This window comes from Drosophila simulans, chromosome 3R, assembly GCF_016746395.2.
Source record: "Drosophila simulans strain w501 chromosome 3R, Prin_Dsim_3.1, whole genome shotgun sequence".
NCBI classification, from domain to species: domain Eukaryota; kingdom Metazoa; phylum Arthropoda; class Insecta; order Diptera; family Drosophilidae; genus Drosophila; species Drosophila simulans.
Window position 1 is genome coordinate 2,416,049 of NC_052523.2, and position 17,144 is coordinate 2,433,192.

General features: G+C 43.6%; 1 protein-coding gene across 3 annotated transcripts in view; it reads right to left on the reverse strand.

Moving 5' to 3' along the window:
• The window catches only part of LOC6726902, a 96,855-nt gene that overhangs the window by 58,979 nt on the left and 20,732 nt on the right, over window positions 1-17,144 (reverse strand). The window lies entirely within an intron of this gene.

The window sequence follows — 17,144 nt, forward strand, 5'->3', positions numbered from 1 at the left end:
TTTCTCAATGCTCTCACCGCCGCAGGCGAATCTTCGCGGAGGTGCCAGCGGAACTCGCAGGACGAAAGACAAAAGGCTTGGCCATATCGCAGGGCAGTAAAGTTAATTTAATAGCGGCAATCGCGGGCCGCGAGTGCGCATCAATTTTGAAGCCACACCGCACAACACTCTAGTCAAGTGGGCGGCACATAAAATCACATAAATAAGCGTAATAACTAATGTAAACAGCGCGGTGAGCGGTCGCGTAGAATCTCCAATCTCCTGCATTTGCATTTGCGCCGAGAAATTGCCGCAATAAATTGCGCCGTAAAAACACATCGACGCGGGCTGGCTGAGTGAGTAAAAGGTCCTTCGAGCCGGGTAAGGTCGAATTGACACGGTGCCGCATTAAAGGTGAAGTGCACACACAATTACAATGAGTGGGTGGCCAAAAAATCGAGCCAGCGAAGTGAAATAAATGCGAAAACTTCAAAAAGCGCTCAAGGTAATGCCAGCCAAGGGCTACAAATGTGGCCAATATAAATTCCCAATAGCTGGAGCACCCGGAATCCTCCACCACCAACCTCCTGCTCCGGAGCTGTACGAAGCGGTTTTGAGGTTTCCCCCTTCCGAATATGTGTGTGTGTTTGATTTTTATTACGCTGACAAATGGCGTGGCGCATTTAAGCCAAAACCCCTTTTTGCGTTCGGTTCCGTTTGGCAGTGAAAAAATTTGAATTTCAGCTTACCAAACAGCCAAACATATGCGGCAGCGCCTTCGACGTCGGCTGCTGGTTTTTCAGCACTTGGAAAAATTCCAAAATTTGTATTGAAAACTGTATAAAGTATCTCAAAGGCAATACATAAATATTGGTCACTGAAAATATACTACAGATGCATATTGGTCTACAATTTGTATTCACCAAGTTCCTTTGAGTTCCTTTTAAAATTACATAATTTTTTTATTACATCAATAATGTGTTTTCAAAATACATGCTGTTTTTTTAATCATCATAGACCGTCAGCGGAATTAGTTGGTCTGAATTTGTGTTTTTTTTTTCAAAAGCATGTGTTTCTCACTTGCAAATATTCTAAGTGCACTGCTGCTGCAGCTTATGTAGCATGCTTTGGAGCTTAGCGTGTAAGGCGCATAAATCGTGCAGCATTTTCCCTGCCAAGCCGCGACATGACAGCTCCAGTTCGCTTCGAATCTGCACCCACTGAAAATCCGAAGACCTCACTCCCGCCGAAAATCCATTTATTAGCCTTGCCGCGTAAAAAATTGAATAAATCGCTGCGCGCGATTCACTCACCTAGGCTCAATTGATTTTTCGCCAAAAGCCGAGAACCTTCAAGGTTGCTTTAAGCGGAGATACACACATACACAGATCCACCCACTTGACTTTGCCTGGGCATTTGTTTAATTTGGCGTAAGACAAAGACGCCGCGTTTCCATGCATCAAATTTTAAACAGCAATCCACGGGGGCCATGTAAATACAAACCACGCGCCTGAGATTACGCTTTATGATACGTGATAACGCATTGCGTAACCTTTTCGCAGATAATCCTGTTAGACTGCCTACGCACTTATCCCGCGACCTCCGACCCTTCGTCCTGCCGCCTGAGTCTGTGTCAATGTCAAAGGAGCCTCAGACATCAGCGAAGGTGAAAGGATATGGGGAACGAGACCCCATTAGTCCTTGAGCCCCATTGACTTTGTCAAGTTGTTTGCAACTCATCCTGAGTCCTCATTTCGGTGGGTTGAGTGAGATAACTATTGTGGATATTTAATTGATGTTGTTTTTGGGTAAGAGCCGTTCATAATTGACAGAATACTATGATTGAGAGCAAATTGAAAAAAATTGTATTAGAAGTTTTTTAGAACACAGAAAAGATATTATTAAGTTAAGCGTTTTCTAAATACATAATTAAAAGACGCAAATATTTTAAAAATATTTTTAAATTAGCCTTAAATGTCATCTACTGTAGTGTATCGGCTTTATATTTACCCGATTACAACGCCATCCTTAAGCGGGCACTTGCCAAGTGGCAGTTGGGGGTGAGTCTCCCCTTTTCCGTTGACATCTTAACACTTGCCGCTTTAACATGCCGTGCCACATTTGGCAATGGTGACAGGTGCCTTTAGTTGGGTCTGGCAGGGCATATGGCATAAAGCTCTGATGTCATCAAAAATGTCACTCAAAAATTTATGAAAAGAGAAAAATGGGCGAGAACGCATAGACGAGGTGGCAGACGAGCGGGCTTCATGTATATATCCCTTTGGCCCCGAAATTGTGTGGGTGGTGTGTGTTTCCAAAGAAGACAGCGTGGGAATGCGAGCAGAGGATCCTAGAGCTACTTCTATCGCATATAAACTCACTTAATGCGAGTGCATATTGATAAGAGACAAGGACGCGACGGCGTAGATAGCCAGCCAGGGGGCGGGCGGGATTATGGGCGGTTAAGGATGGGCGGGTCATATCAGCAACAGCTGCAGGAAGTGCGCTTAAATGTGTCGCCTGGGCCGGATAAAGCGTTAAGCCTTTGCGAGGACTATGAATTATTATTGTTTGGCCCCAGCGAGCAGTCACGTCTACTTGTAGCGATATCGATTACCGACCAGGCGGGCACAGAAATCAATTTGATGCTCCGCCACCAGCACTTCCTGATTATCCGGCCTCTATTGTTGTCACCCGGTGCGTATACGCAATATTTTGCATACGCTTTTATTGCCGATCCCTGATTCGCGTCCGTGTTTTCCTTTCGGCTCCCGCGTACGTGCCTCGACAAGTGGATGAGTCCTTCCACCAGGTAGTTGTCATGCAAATATATCGCCCGCTGCGATGTCTTTCGCCGCGAGTCCCACAATCAAATTATAGCCAGGCCATAAAAAGTTGGCCGCTTAATTGCCAGTACTCCTATCTCAAGTCGAACAACAAGTGCGGCACACATGTGTGCCGATAGGAAACTTTTAAAGCCGATCCAGGCTTTCCAGTCCCTGCTACTTTGGCCCCGGATTATCGCATATTTTTCATAAGTGCGACGTGACTCCATTATTGGCACCGACTTTTCAGCTGGTGGTGCACTTTGAAAAAAAGATTGTGGATTTTAACAATTCAAGCCAAAGCTTTGACTTGCAAAGGCAAATTCAATACATCTGCAACAATGTTAACTAAAAGTGGTGTGAATTGCTAAGCTACCAGCAACTCAATTATCACATTAATGAATTTGTTTAGTAACAAACCCAGACTCTCTTGACCCATTGAAATTATATAATGCTAGCTATCTATAAAAACTATCAAATATCTATATTAAAGAATTTAAGAATCATTGGATTTTGCATTTATTGTATTATGATAATGGAACTGAACGTACCAAAAAAATATTTCCCCAAACTATTTCTAGAGGAAAACCAATGAAAATTTTATGATGGTGTACCAACAATCGGATAAAGTTTAAGTAACTACATAAACGAGGGTCGCTGAGGTCGCATATTTGCATTTGGGTTAGTTGAGATGCCGTGTGCATGCTCCTCGCATACATATTGATTAGCCCAAGCACTTTCAATACTTCTAAATTGGACATACAAGTTTAAAGTTTCCCCTTATGGGGAGGATTATGAGCTGTAGGTCGCAAAAGTCATTAGAAATCCGTAACATACTATCGGAGCTTAAGTCTTGCCTGTGAAAAATTCCAGAGAATTAAAACTACTACGTTCTATAATAGCATAGTTTTGAGCTTTTCTCTTTAAATCATTGTGAGATGTGGATGTATCCTGGCACATCCCATTGCTGTGACTCAATTGTCCGAGGCCATAAAGCCCTGCTGGGGACAGCAAACTAAAATATTTATTATCATATCATATGCCAGGACGAAACCAAGCCCATGGACAGTGTGCATAGCCCTCAGATCCTCGTTAATGCCTTGGCATTTTTGACTTTTTTCCGCACTTATTTTGTGGGCGTACCCAATGAAGAGAAGTGGAGGAGCAGGAGTGGCTGCCCGGGTTAATGGCCTGGGTCATCATCTGTGCGGCGCACATGCATGGCAAATTACTGAATATACAATTACAAAACACACTTTTCTAATTGTAATTGTAATTGTAATGCAGCGTCCAAACAGGACGGGCAAACAACCCGCAACCAGCAACCAGCAGCCAGCAACAATAATGCAAACAGTTTAAGGGGCGCCCAAGTCGGAAGGTAAAATTATATGCCTATGTACACACACGGCACATAAAGCCGAAGTGCTCATGTGTGTTGACATATTGTCCTGGTCCTGCTTCTGCTCCTGGTCCTTGTCTCGTTCCCAGGCCCAGTCCCTGGCTCAGTCCCAGCCCTGTTTCCATGTTTATTTGTTTGCCAAGTTAGTTAACTTTAGTCATTCAGCCAGATATCCGTCGGTGGCACTTCAGACGACCTCCATTTGAGCTGCTGCTGCTCTTGTTGCCGTCGCTGCACGTCGTCATTATTATAACGTGCCCGCCCAGCCAAGTGACAGTCTGCAGGAGCAGCCACCGCGCCCGCCTTCGCCACCCACTTCAGCTGCTGCTCCGCCTCCACCTGGCCAACAATGGCTCCTGCCGCTTATGGATTGCCATGGCAGACGGCACTCGGAGAAAATGGTTTGCAGGCATATTACATGCCTATATATCGACGGTTTGTCACGTTGCAATAATTTTGTAATCGACCTTTTTCATACCTGACAGTATATGTTTTATGTTAAAAAAGAGGTAAGTAGAATTAACCTCCTCAAGTATCAAACCGTTTTGAGTCCCACCACAGATGTAAGCCCAAGGATATATTTTCTCCGAGTGTATCCCTGGCTAGTTCCACCCGTCATTGGCTCTTACACATGACCTCATTAGCCGTCGGAACGTGACTTGTTATTTGACTTGTTTCGCGAGCTGGCTGCGTCTCTTAGTGCACGACTGTCCCTGTGTATTTGCGATGTGCATCTGAGCCCCAGTCACACGAGTATCGTCATATTGAGATATCCACATATCCAGATTTCCAGATATCCAGATACCCATACCCACATTCGCACAAGCACGCATTTGTCTGCGGGCCCGCTCAAACTCTAATTAAATTTGCCGTCGCTGCAATTTAGCTGTGCGGAACCGCAGGACCTCGCATATGTTAGCGAAAAGTGTCATTTGCAGCGAACGAATGGTGAATAGTGAATGGCGAATAGCGAATAGCGAGTCTCAAATCACGAATCCCTACCGGAGCCAAACAATTTTCGGGGCATTTCCGAATGGCGGCGTTGGTTGGCTGACCTCAACGTTTTTCCTGGTTCGCCGACTGGGGATTGGGGATTGGGATTGGGATTGCAGGTTGCAGGTTGCAGGCTGCTGGCGGGAATTAGGCACAGCAATTTGCATTGCAAACAAAGTGAAAACAATCAATTTTATTGCAGTTGCATTTAGTTAATTAACACCATGGCGCTGCGCTGCGCAGCACAGGGCTTAGGGTTTTCCCAAATGAAAATGGGTTTCCGGGTCTCGGGATTCTGTGGATTTGGCCGCTCGTAAATTAGCCCGAATTAATTAATGCTCATTAATCAAGCGCAAAGACACAGCATTGCAAGATCACACAAAAGACAGAAGGGCAGTAAAATTCAGCCCCAGTTTTATTTATTTTTTGCTCATCAACGGGCGGCGTGTGTGTGTGTGGCATCCATTCAATTTCACTTGGCAGCGAGTCGCCCGAAAATCTGAACTTCAACGCTTGCCACAACTAATTATGCCACTAATTGAATTTTCGCATTAAGCGCCGACCAAGGGGGAGTCGGCATCGGACTCCATCCCCACTGTCATCCCCATTCCAGAAGGCATCCTGATGAACGATACTCGTACTAGATGGACGCTGGCCATTTCATCGACTTCGCTCTGCACGAGTGCTGGACTTAATTCAGTTGGCGCGCTATTGATTATTTCCCCTTTTCAGGCGGCTCAACTTTAATTACAATATTCACTGGCAGCCATTGTGTCATTATATTGAATCAAGCTAGTCCGTGAATGCCTATGTACATACATACATGCGGATGCCTCACTCACTTAACCCATTGATGCTTAGCTTTAGGTAGGCATGTTAAACTTTGTTGCTTATTTTGTGTATACTAAAACATAAACAAAGCTCTTTAAATTATATTTATTTCAATGAAATTTAGTGCTAGTATCAAACCGAACATTGATCTTAAAAGATATTATGCAGTCCATCCGTCGCCAGGTGGCTCTCTTGCGTAATTACAGTGGCGCACCCAGTAGAAGAGCCACCTGGCGTTAGGTATACGAACTGTACAGTAATCTGTTCCATGAATTAGTTTTAATAAAACTCACTTATCGATCTATTTCTCTCTTTCTCTCAACCGTGAAAAGCTATTACTAAGGCTATTCAAAGCCATTGGATTATATTTGACTTAAGTGTATTCTCTTGCTTTAAATATGTATTGATATTGAGGGTAAATAGACTTAAAGTAAAATCCTTAGACGTCTTAAAAAGGATTAAACGCATTTAAACTATTTTAACAACAAAATTTACTATTTGCGTATAATTATGTATAAGCCCCGAGTTAAGTTGCTCTTAATTCAGTCTAAATACGCATTGAAAGCGATCTACTTTCCTCTGAAATATTCATCGAAAGGTCATTTGAAATGCACGACTAAATGCAAATTGAATGACACAAGTCGTTAGAGGGTTAAGTTTCAAACCAATTCAAACGTTCGTCTAAATCCATCGCCGTTGTTTGGCGTTATTTACCAAACGAAACCATGGTCGGTGGCAGAGCAAATGTTTGGATTTATGTAGCGGTTTCAAATATTGAATTGAATATTATGGAAAAGCTGCTGGTCGCTCCGTTCAGCTGATGCACACGACTTTGCTGTTTGCCTTTGGCTGGCAATTGCTTTCTATTTGCTGGTATCGAGTTTAATTGACACAGCCGAAAGTTAGTATCTTGTGATATGAAATACGCCTCATATTAGGCAAACTAATGCTTTAAAGTACATAATATGCCTGAGCAGACAACCGATCGAATTTAAAAGGGTATAAATTGCATCCTAGTAGGTCGGCTTTATCCTAAAAACTCAACGACGGGATACAACAACACACCTAATCCGAGTGCCAGGCGGAGATGTAACATTAATTGAAAACTCTGATTGAACGCAAACACATATACACATCGCACAGTTTATACAGGGCACAAATCAACACTCGGATATGTATGTTGTGGGCTAACCGAGCTGCCCACAATTTGGTCTGGCAGAGTCTGTCTCTGCGACTTTGTGTGGATGTGGATTGCCATTTTCCTTTGCCATTTTCCTGGCCACTCGCCCCTCGCCGCTCGATTTTGTCGCCGAACAAGCGGCATTCATTTCCGTATGACTTGGAAATTTTGCGGCTTTTCACTTTGCGGTTATCCCCGAGCACAAACCGCAAATGTAAAACTAATGGCATTCCGAAATTTATGAATGCAATGCAATGTGCGCAATTGTGCTGGAGTATGGGTTCTCGAGTGTGCGAAGTCCTGTGATAATTATTTTGCCATTAGAATCCGATTAGTTGGAGGGCTTTCGGTGTGTGTGGTGCGGTGCATTTGATTCATTTCCGCTGTCATGTGCGGGTTTCTTTGGCCCCAGAAGAGCGTTCTTCTGGCTGCAGTTTCTGCTTAAAAATGTAACGCCCTTCGGCGCGATTATCGCCGGCATTATGAGCATTATGAGCTGCCTGATGAAGTTCAAACAGCTAAAATAAATAAGTTGCCGCCATGCCAAGCCATGCCACCCTGTTATCCAGCAGCTTAAATATTTTCAGCGTCAATACTGCGCGAGTTTCACCCATTTGGCATCAATAAACTATAAAAGCGGAATGCTTGCGGCCCCGTCTGCGCTGTTTACACCCAGCTAAGGAGCGGGGCAAAGGCGCGGAAAAAGGGGAAAAACTGAGATCCTGCGGGCTGTAGTAAATATAAAAGTAAACGCCAAGTACATAGACAAACACAGTCAGTGCAAGTCAATGGCAATGGCTCGGCGAAGGCAGCCGCCGCCAATGTACTGTAAAATTTATGACTTGAGCGCATTCCACAAAACATTTGTTCCTCGGTCTGCACTGAAAAAAATGGGGTAACAACGATAAGTAATGTATAGATATTCGTCTTGTAGAGTTTTATTTCCCAGAAGTTAGTGATGTATAACTGTTTTAAATGGACTTATTCTAACATATTCCAATACTGATTATGAAACTCAATTATGGGTAAGCTAATTTAAATAATGTTTTTGCATCCCCTATCATTGCCTATACTACCAATCTTTTTTGTTACTGTACTTGCAGCATAAATAGGCAAAAAAATTTAGTTCCAGACGAAGAACCGCGGACAGACGAGCGCGGTAAAGTTTACTGCGGTGATGGAGTACGGAGGAAGATCCTTATTCAGCTCCTTCGTCCTTTGCTCCTGCTGATGGTGCAGCTTGCATTTAATGTTCTGTTGGCCGCATAACTTGGGGCATAAATAATGAGGCCTGGCAGTAACAATAACCAGATATTGGTTGCGGCTTTAAGTTTTACGCTACCATAGGCTAAGACATAAAATCAGTATAGTGGGAAAACTAGTTCCAGGCCAAATTAATAAAGCCATAATGACAACCATATTCATATAAATAAATCACCACTAAACATTATTTTAAGAGAGGAAATTACTTCTAGCAGCATCTTTTGGCACCCACCTATAAGAAATTATTTATCCATATTTATTTTAAACATCAACTACATATAAAACTGCATCTTACATTTGATTGACATAGAGTAATGGACTATTACCTGTTCAGATACAAATGTGTCCGTTTCTTGTGAGATTTCTCAGCTTTTAAAACCATTCCATTGCGTTTAACTTCCGTTTATTAATAGTTCAACAAAGACTGGGGCAACTCAAAAGGCTTCGATGCAAAAGTCATCAGTAACTAAGGCCGAGAGCAATGCAGACGAAGATCTTTGGCTTTTTCGTGACAGGTTAATTTGGCAGGTCAATCAATCTTGAATTACCCAGGCGCACTGATTACAAAGAGATGCATCATTAGTCTGTCGGAAAGTAATTTTCCTGTGTGCCGTTTTTCCCCACGATTTGAGCCTTCAAAAATATTGTAAAATGCCTCGAATTAAATGCAGTCTTTGAGTGCAATTACTCGGCTTAAACTGGTGGAGCTGCCAAGTGCAGGGTGAAAGTTGTCTCCAAATTCCTTGGCTTTAAATGCTAATTATAAGTTGTTTTTGCTCACAGACACAGACTGGGAAACTTTATTCAAACTAGATATGCATATGCCAAATAAACAAATGTATGCATATACACAAATGTACATATATAGTGCACATGCGATAGAAAAATTACTGAGTGTTTAATTCAAAAAGCATATGAAAAGTTTATCCTTCGGACAAGAACATGATGTCTCTTAATAACTTTTTGCCAGCATTTTGTTTGCTGTTTTCCTCGTTTTTGCTTGGCTCTTTCTTGTTATCCTGCCAACACACACAATTATACACATATACTCGACCGTTCTGGACATAAAATGGGGGCGGTGGGTCTACGGGGCTAGGAGCTAAGGGGCGTGGCCCAGCCTTTGGCCATGTCTACTGTGACATTGTCGTAGTTTCCCCAACCATGTCCGTGCCCATGATGCTGGTTCTGGTTCTGGTTCTGCGCCTGCTTCTGGTTCTGGTCCCCTGGAATACTCCGGCCAAATTAACTTGTTTCAATTAATAATCCCCCAGCAAATATGTCAACCACATGGGCCTCGGGCCAGGATCTGCATCCGGGGGAGGCCTGGGGTACTCGGGCCGCTGCTGAAAGTCAAAAACTATGCAAACTTTTAGCTGACTTTGACATTTATGGTTTTCCCTGGGGCTTGGCCAAAGTTTTACCCCACTCCGCATTCGATTTTGCCGATCGGAACAGAACAGTCCGGCCTCCATGCTGAAAGTTTTTCGGCAATACGCTTAGTTTTGGCTACATTTGGCTAATGAGTTGACCCAGCCATCGGGTCTGTTTGGCTGCTTTTAAATCCTCGCCCGTCGTCACGTGCATTCCCCGAAATTCGTACACATTAACGAATATTTCTGCTGTCCAGAGGGAAAGCTGGAAAAGGGTTTTCCTGCGTTTCCACCCAAGTGGGATTGGAAAACAGAAACCAAGCAACTTGGGTGACATCGCCTTGGCCCTTTGGCCGCGCTGGTGCCATCTTTCTGGTTTAATCCAATTTATGTTGCTTGCCAAACTTTGTGGAACAACTTGAAAGTTTTGCGCTTAAATAGCATCAAGTCGAATCGAAAACAACAAAGTATGAAAATGAGTTTACTCGCACATGCTAAAAAAATGCTTCAACTTGGGATTTGGAGTAGAATGTACTCCTAAGGATGAGCTAAAAAATAAACAGAAATTCTCAATATTTACATTAACATCGATAGTAAATACAATTCGGAGTCTCGTTTCTTTGTATTTATTTTGAGGCAAAATATATTATATTTTAAACTTATTTTTAGGAACATTTGCTGAAAGCAAACTGTAGTTTCTTTTAGTGACGCAAATAAGCAATGAAAAAGGGTCCAGTTGTTGGGAATTAAATAAATTGCGCATTTTGACACATTTTGCCACGTTGACTTATTCGCCACTCATCCGCCCTGTTGGTCGGCAGCCACGTTAGCCCCGCCCCTTCGGCCCCTACGCCTCCTTGCTCTTCCGATGGCGATGACAACACGAATCAGCTATAAAATAGTTTTCGACACTGACGCACGCCGCATAGCAATTTTCCACACTGACCCTGCCCGTTGCAAACTTGCCTTTTATTTATTTGTTTAGAATTTTTCGCACGCCTCTCCGGGAAAAACCCTTTTGCGCACGGGTCACTCGGTTCGGGCCGGGCTAATAAAGTTGTCGGGAAAAATTGTTTAACCATAATGATATGCTTGGGGGACAAGTGTTGTAATCCTTTTGCGGCATAACCCGTTTAATATGTATTGAAACTCACAAAAGAAACCACCATTAAGTGGTGTCCTCGGACCCAAGACTCCTCATCTCCTCATCTCCGCCTGCCCCGATCACTTTGATAAGTTGTAAAGCTTAACAACGGTTGACGGCACAAATTGCCGCACGGAAAGAGCCGGAGTCAAATATGCAAAAGCCAAATGGAGGCCGTTGATGCTGGTTTTTCGGGCTCAGCATTCTATTTGGATGTTGGTTGATGGCTGTTTGCCAGTTGGGCGGTTGGCTGGTTGCCTGGCTGCCTGGTTGTCCGGTTGGCGGTCGAGAAAGCAATCAGGCCTCACAATTTGCATTGGCCAAAAGCAGGGCAGCTGCCACACCCATCCATCCACAATTTGTATACACATGTCCGGTGCTTTAGGGACTCTTTTGCGCCGCACGTGCCAAACAGTTTGTTGTGCTTTTCCTTTATTCACCCGCCTTTTTGTTTTCTTTCCTGCAATTGGAAAATGTTGCACAAAGTGCACGCCACCCACTGCCCAGTTCCACTAGCAGTCGCAGTCCGGTGGTGGCGATTAATCAAAAATTGTTTACTCCAAGTGATGGATGTGCAACATGGTTCTGACTTGCAACCGAGCGTGCCGGGCAGCCAGTGAGAAGCTAAGCAGAAAGGCACATTTCTGGCATATCCAGGGTGCAGATAGGGGTCCACAGCCATGGGTAGCAAGATAGGTCCCAGACTTTATTATACCCGTTACTCGTAGATTGCGAGGGTATACTAGATTCGTTGAAAAGTATGTAACAGGCAGAAGGAAGCGTTCGACTCTATAAATCAGGATCACTAGATCTGGTCATGTCCGTTTGTCTGTATGAACTTCGAGATTTCAGGAACTGTATTTTATTCACTTTATTATTGTTCTTCCCAATTTCTTTTTATATGATAGAAAAATTATGACATTTTTTTAGCTGAGTAACGGGTATCTGATAGTCTGGGAACTGTAGTTTAACGTTCTCTTTCGATTTTCCTATAATATTTATCACTTTAAAATGAAACTAAGAGCTTGATTTAACACTTCAGAACGAGCAAATGGTTTGATTCTTTTATACCCCCATATAGTCCCCCAGAAAGCATTTTACAGGAATCTCTTCTTGTGACGAATTTATAAATAAAAAAATACAATATAGGTTGGTAAATTTTTAAAGCCAATCCTATGACTAAATGTTAAAGAATCACTAAAACCTGAAACATCAACTATTGAAAAATGGATTGAAGCTCTACAGTTGCGACCATTATCGTCTGCATATCAGCGGGCAATCATATTTACATGTGATATATAGTAAATGTTGCAGTGGCAGGCTCTCTAACATCGCACCATTTCCCGTGCAGCTGTAGCTGGAAAAGCAGTTTCTCTTCAGGACTTAGCCTTTTTTGCCCTTTTTTTTGCTAGTTTCTGAGCTGTCAGGGGATGGTTTGCAGCAGCAACTGTTTGACCATTTGTTCTGGCCCACAACCAGATAGCCAGAGGATGGGGATCGAAACGGGGTAAGGCGACTAGAGTCTGACTGCACGACGGGCTTCGTTTTCATTTTTCCATGTCATGTGTCAGCGCAGCGTCTCTCGCCCAGCGGCAATCACAGACGCTGGTTCTATGCAAATGCGAGTATAAATGGATAACTCCATCATCGCAATTCATGCCACTGGCTGCAGCAGCCGCTGTAACTGCTGTAACTGCGCCAGTGGTGCACTGAGAAACAAAATGTGTTATTATTCCACAAGAAACAATATGGAACTTGCAACCTAATGCAAAGCTCTAACTGAACGATACTCACATGGATATGGAGTCTTTAACTAATGGGTTTAAATAAGAGCTTAGGCAGATTTCTCTCCGTGTAGTGCCAGAGGAACTTGGAAATGCGTTCGCCATTGTGTTGGTAAGTAGCAGTCGAGCCATGACCGCGAAGAGACAGTCGCAATCGCAACAATTGTATTTGCCGTGGTCCTCCGCGGCCATCCGGCCGCCCCTTTCGAGCCCCGCCCTTCATCCCGCCTACTTCGTCCTGCGTCCTGCCTCCTTCTGCGGAGTGCAATTTGGCCAACAGCAGAAATTATGCAAAGCGAAAAAAATGGCATGCGAACTTGGCATAAATCAATAGAAAATTTATACGTTTCGCCAAGTGAACAGTTTTAGCGTGTCTGCTGTGCGACAGTCTGCAATCGGACCGGAGGTCTAGGATTTCGCGTGTTCTACCAGCTTTAGTTCTCCTTTTTTTGACTTCTCCTTCCTTTTCTACATGACATTTGAAATGCTTTCCTTTTGCCTTTGTCAGGCAAAAGTTGCCCGCTGAGCCAAAGTCGGCTAAATCACTGGATAAGCACATTGATGTTGTCAACAGCCAGGATTCTCGCCAGTATGCAAATCGGGACTTTATTGATTACACGTTTAACTGTTCAAATTAAGGGTTTCAGCATTTGAGTTGCTCTTCAAAAATAAAAGAAAACGAAAGGCAGACCCACTAGTGTAGTTAGATACTAAGATGTGGCCCAACCCATTCGCATATCTTCTTTCGGTAACTTATACTTGATCTGACAACTAAGTCCGATCAATGGTAAGTCGATTTTATATTCAATTCATTTGAAAAGATATTAGGCAATGTAACTTACAATGCGATGTGATACTTTTTTAGCTACACAACAAGGAATGTCAATGACCTGCTCCTTATAGTTCCCATTTCCCAGCTCAGTACACTCAATATTTGCAAAATAATTACACAAATTGTACAATCATGTATTCAAAGAGCCGTACGAAAATAGCAAATCCTTTAAGACCGGAGTGTACATGTCTAGCTGGCGCAATTAATCATTCATTGATTTCCCCGTAGGACCGCGAGCGTGTAGTAACTTGGCTGCTCTAATGGCCCAGAGGAGATTTTGGGAGCCAGGATAGCAGGGAAGTGAGGCGAAGTGAAGTGAAGTGAAGTCGAGCATTACATTGTCGGGAGGAGTCGAGACACCTTGCCATTAGACGGCCTAGCTAATTATTAACTGCATTAGATTCTGACAAATGACAAATTGCGCTGCCACATCCTGCTCCTTGTTTGCTCTGCCGCACACACGCTCACACACAGTCGCACACTCACACGAGTGTGTGTTATCGCTGTTAGCGCTAAGTATTTTTGACACAAAATTAGTTACACAAGGTGGGTGGGGAAAACACGCCCAGCACATAAACACCCGGGCGCCGAAATATTCGGCATAAGCTCCGAAAAATTTCCAACACTTTGGGCCCGGTCATTTATCATTAAAAATAACCACACTGCGAAAAAGGCGAAATGCGTAATTATCGGGCTGCGGCCGTGCCAGCGAATGATTGAATGTGTTTCATCAAATATGTAACATGAATTATAATTTTTACATATTTGCGGTCTGCTTTCTTCATGTGCCATCGTCGGTTTGCTGGCATGCTGTTGTGCTGGGTGAGTTGAGGGGGCCATGGAAATGAAAATCCATCGCGTGCTCCGAGGAAATCCAACATTTTCCAGCGCCTGGCGAACGACAGCAAAATGAGCTATAGAGTCTATAGCGTCAGAAGTGCCGATTTGTGGCATGACTTCGAGCCGCACAGTGTTCGAAACTCTTTATATTGGGAGCTGTTACGATGTACTCTAGATATAGATGGAATATGTAGTGTTTTGAAGACTTGTAAAAGTGAAACACCCCAGAAAAAAATGTTCAATTGTATCTGTACCTACTTAAAGGCAAAAAAATAAAATAATCTAATTATATGGAAAAGTATCTGTTAACGTTTGCGATACAAATACCTTTGTAGAATGTTTCTTATCTATCTTTTTACATTCCATTGACTCAAACGCTTTGTTAGTAGCAATATATACATGTTCCCCTCTCCTTGAAGCACTGTTAATCGGAGGAACAGCCCCGACTTGTGTGCCAGCTATCTGCATACATTGTGTGATATGGGGAGATCTAAAGTAGGCACACTTGTGGCGAACTGGAGCATAACGCACTCAACACGGCATAAATTAAAATTTTTATGTCCAACGCTCTTCTTCTGGGCTCTGGCCTCCAGTTTCTGGTGGGATGGGTTGGGTTGGGTTGGGATTGGGATGGAATGGGATTGGTGTGCTTTGGGCCCCAGCAATTCACAGCTCGGGTTAAGGATCGCGGATTGCGTGTGGCAAGTGAAACAAGCACGCACGAGACAGAGCCAAATACTCGACGCCAAATACGATTTTTAGTGGCGACCGCGCGAGTCACGTTATAATTTGCCAGCTAGCCAGCCAGCTAGCCAAAAATCCGAGAATCCAGGCCGCATTTGCTAATCAAAACAAATGAAAACAACATGAATTATGGTCGGCAGGGGCGAAAGGCTAATAGGGTTAAAGCCGCAGAGTTCAGCAAATGAAATAGCCCGAAAAGCGTCCCACACATGTGGCTCATTTTTAATGAAATTGTTCGAATGTGGTTTTCCATTCTGGGCCTGGTCCCCTTGGAAGTGGAAATGGTCCTTGGCTTCGGCTCCGTGTGACACACGTAATTTGAATATATGGCACTAGGTTTCGGTTCCGGCCACAGGTCAATGTGGGGAGTGCGGTCGGTTGAGTTGGACGCCAACTATTCCGGGACACTGTGTCCTTTGACGCTTTCAAGCCCGGCCGTTTGATAAATAATGAAGTCATATGTCCAAAGTTGAATTTTATACTATCACGCAATTGCCGGGCTTCGCTATTCTGAAAGGCGAGCGGACCCCGAAACCCCAAGACCGATGTCTAGGACCACGGCGTACATTGTAGCGACGCCCACATTTTCGCAACTTTTTATGTAATCGTAAAAATATTTTTATGATTTCATAATTTTACAGTGTTGGCGGGGCAAAGAGGAATGCTCCTTGTTTATAGCCTCAGCCACGTTGGCGAGCGACGTTGTCTCTGCACTGGCGAAAAATTGTTAACTTTAAACATTGTTTAAATAAATGTAAAGCCGAATAGATAACAACTTGGTCCGTAAAGGGTTGCAATAGTTTCGTAATCTTTCTGGACGCTATTCAAAAGTGTACAGTGTCTGCATTGCTTTTTGATTTATGATTTTCGTTCCCAGTGCGAGTCCTGCAGAATTGTGGCAGTTTTATTTCGACTGCTTCTCGGATTAATTTTCGTAATTTTCCACAGGCGCATCCGCAGCATTCGGTACAAAACGGTGCTTTAAGATCATGCCTGGCTAATCTTGGCCTTGGCTCATATCGCAGCATTTATTTGCAATTTTATGCAAAACCATATTTCCCAGCTGTAAAAGCTGGCAGTGCCCTGTTGGCCGGGCTGAAATGGAATCACGGCGGGGTGCCGTGTGCTGTCTGCTCCTATTTCTGCCCCAAGTACAACAAATACACACACACATACACACGTGTGCGCTGGGGGAATAGAGCTCTATCTGTATTTGTTTAAGGCTCGGCTACCTTGCAACAAGGACAACACACGGCTCACACAGCTCACACAGCTCACAGCTTGAAAAATGTTTGTTGTCAACATTTTCAGTTTGCATCGTTAGCTTAAAAGCGTGCGCCACCAAGCGCCTCGCACAATGGGGCGAAAATCGATAAATGAGACAAACCGTGTGATTTGGCCCCCTCTGGGCCACAAAGGACTTTCGTTTTGATCACAAAATAGAAAAGTGTGGAGGTTACAAGGCCATCCGTCCGGCGGTGGGTGTGGCTCAAGTGCCGTGAAAGCGTCCTGCTCAAACAGAAATTAATTATTCCGATGAATTTGATTCGGCGGCAAAGAAAGAAGCGGGAAGCCGAAAAAGGACTGGAAACTCTAGCAAAAGTTTATGAATATTTGTGCTAATGGCTCCGGCCGAAGATTGAACTTTTCGCCCACAGCTGCTGCAAATAAATAAATTAAAATATGTGTCCAACAGGTATTCGCAACACAGGTCCTGTGTTTCTCAAGCGCTTCCTTGGGCCTGTCGCCACAACAGGACTTATCCGCTTCTATAAATATTCTGCTCGACGCAGCCAAAGTTATGGCAAACTCTTGCAATTAAACTGTCAGACTTATGAATTCGTTAAATATTTTAATTGTAGCTTTTGAATAATTAAAATTCCATTTATATGGCCGCACACACACCTCAAGCCATAAATCTGCGATTAATTAAAAGCCCCGTTCTCAGCTTTCCTGTTAC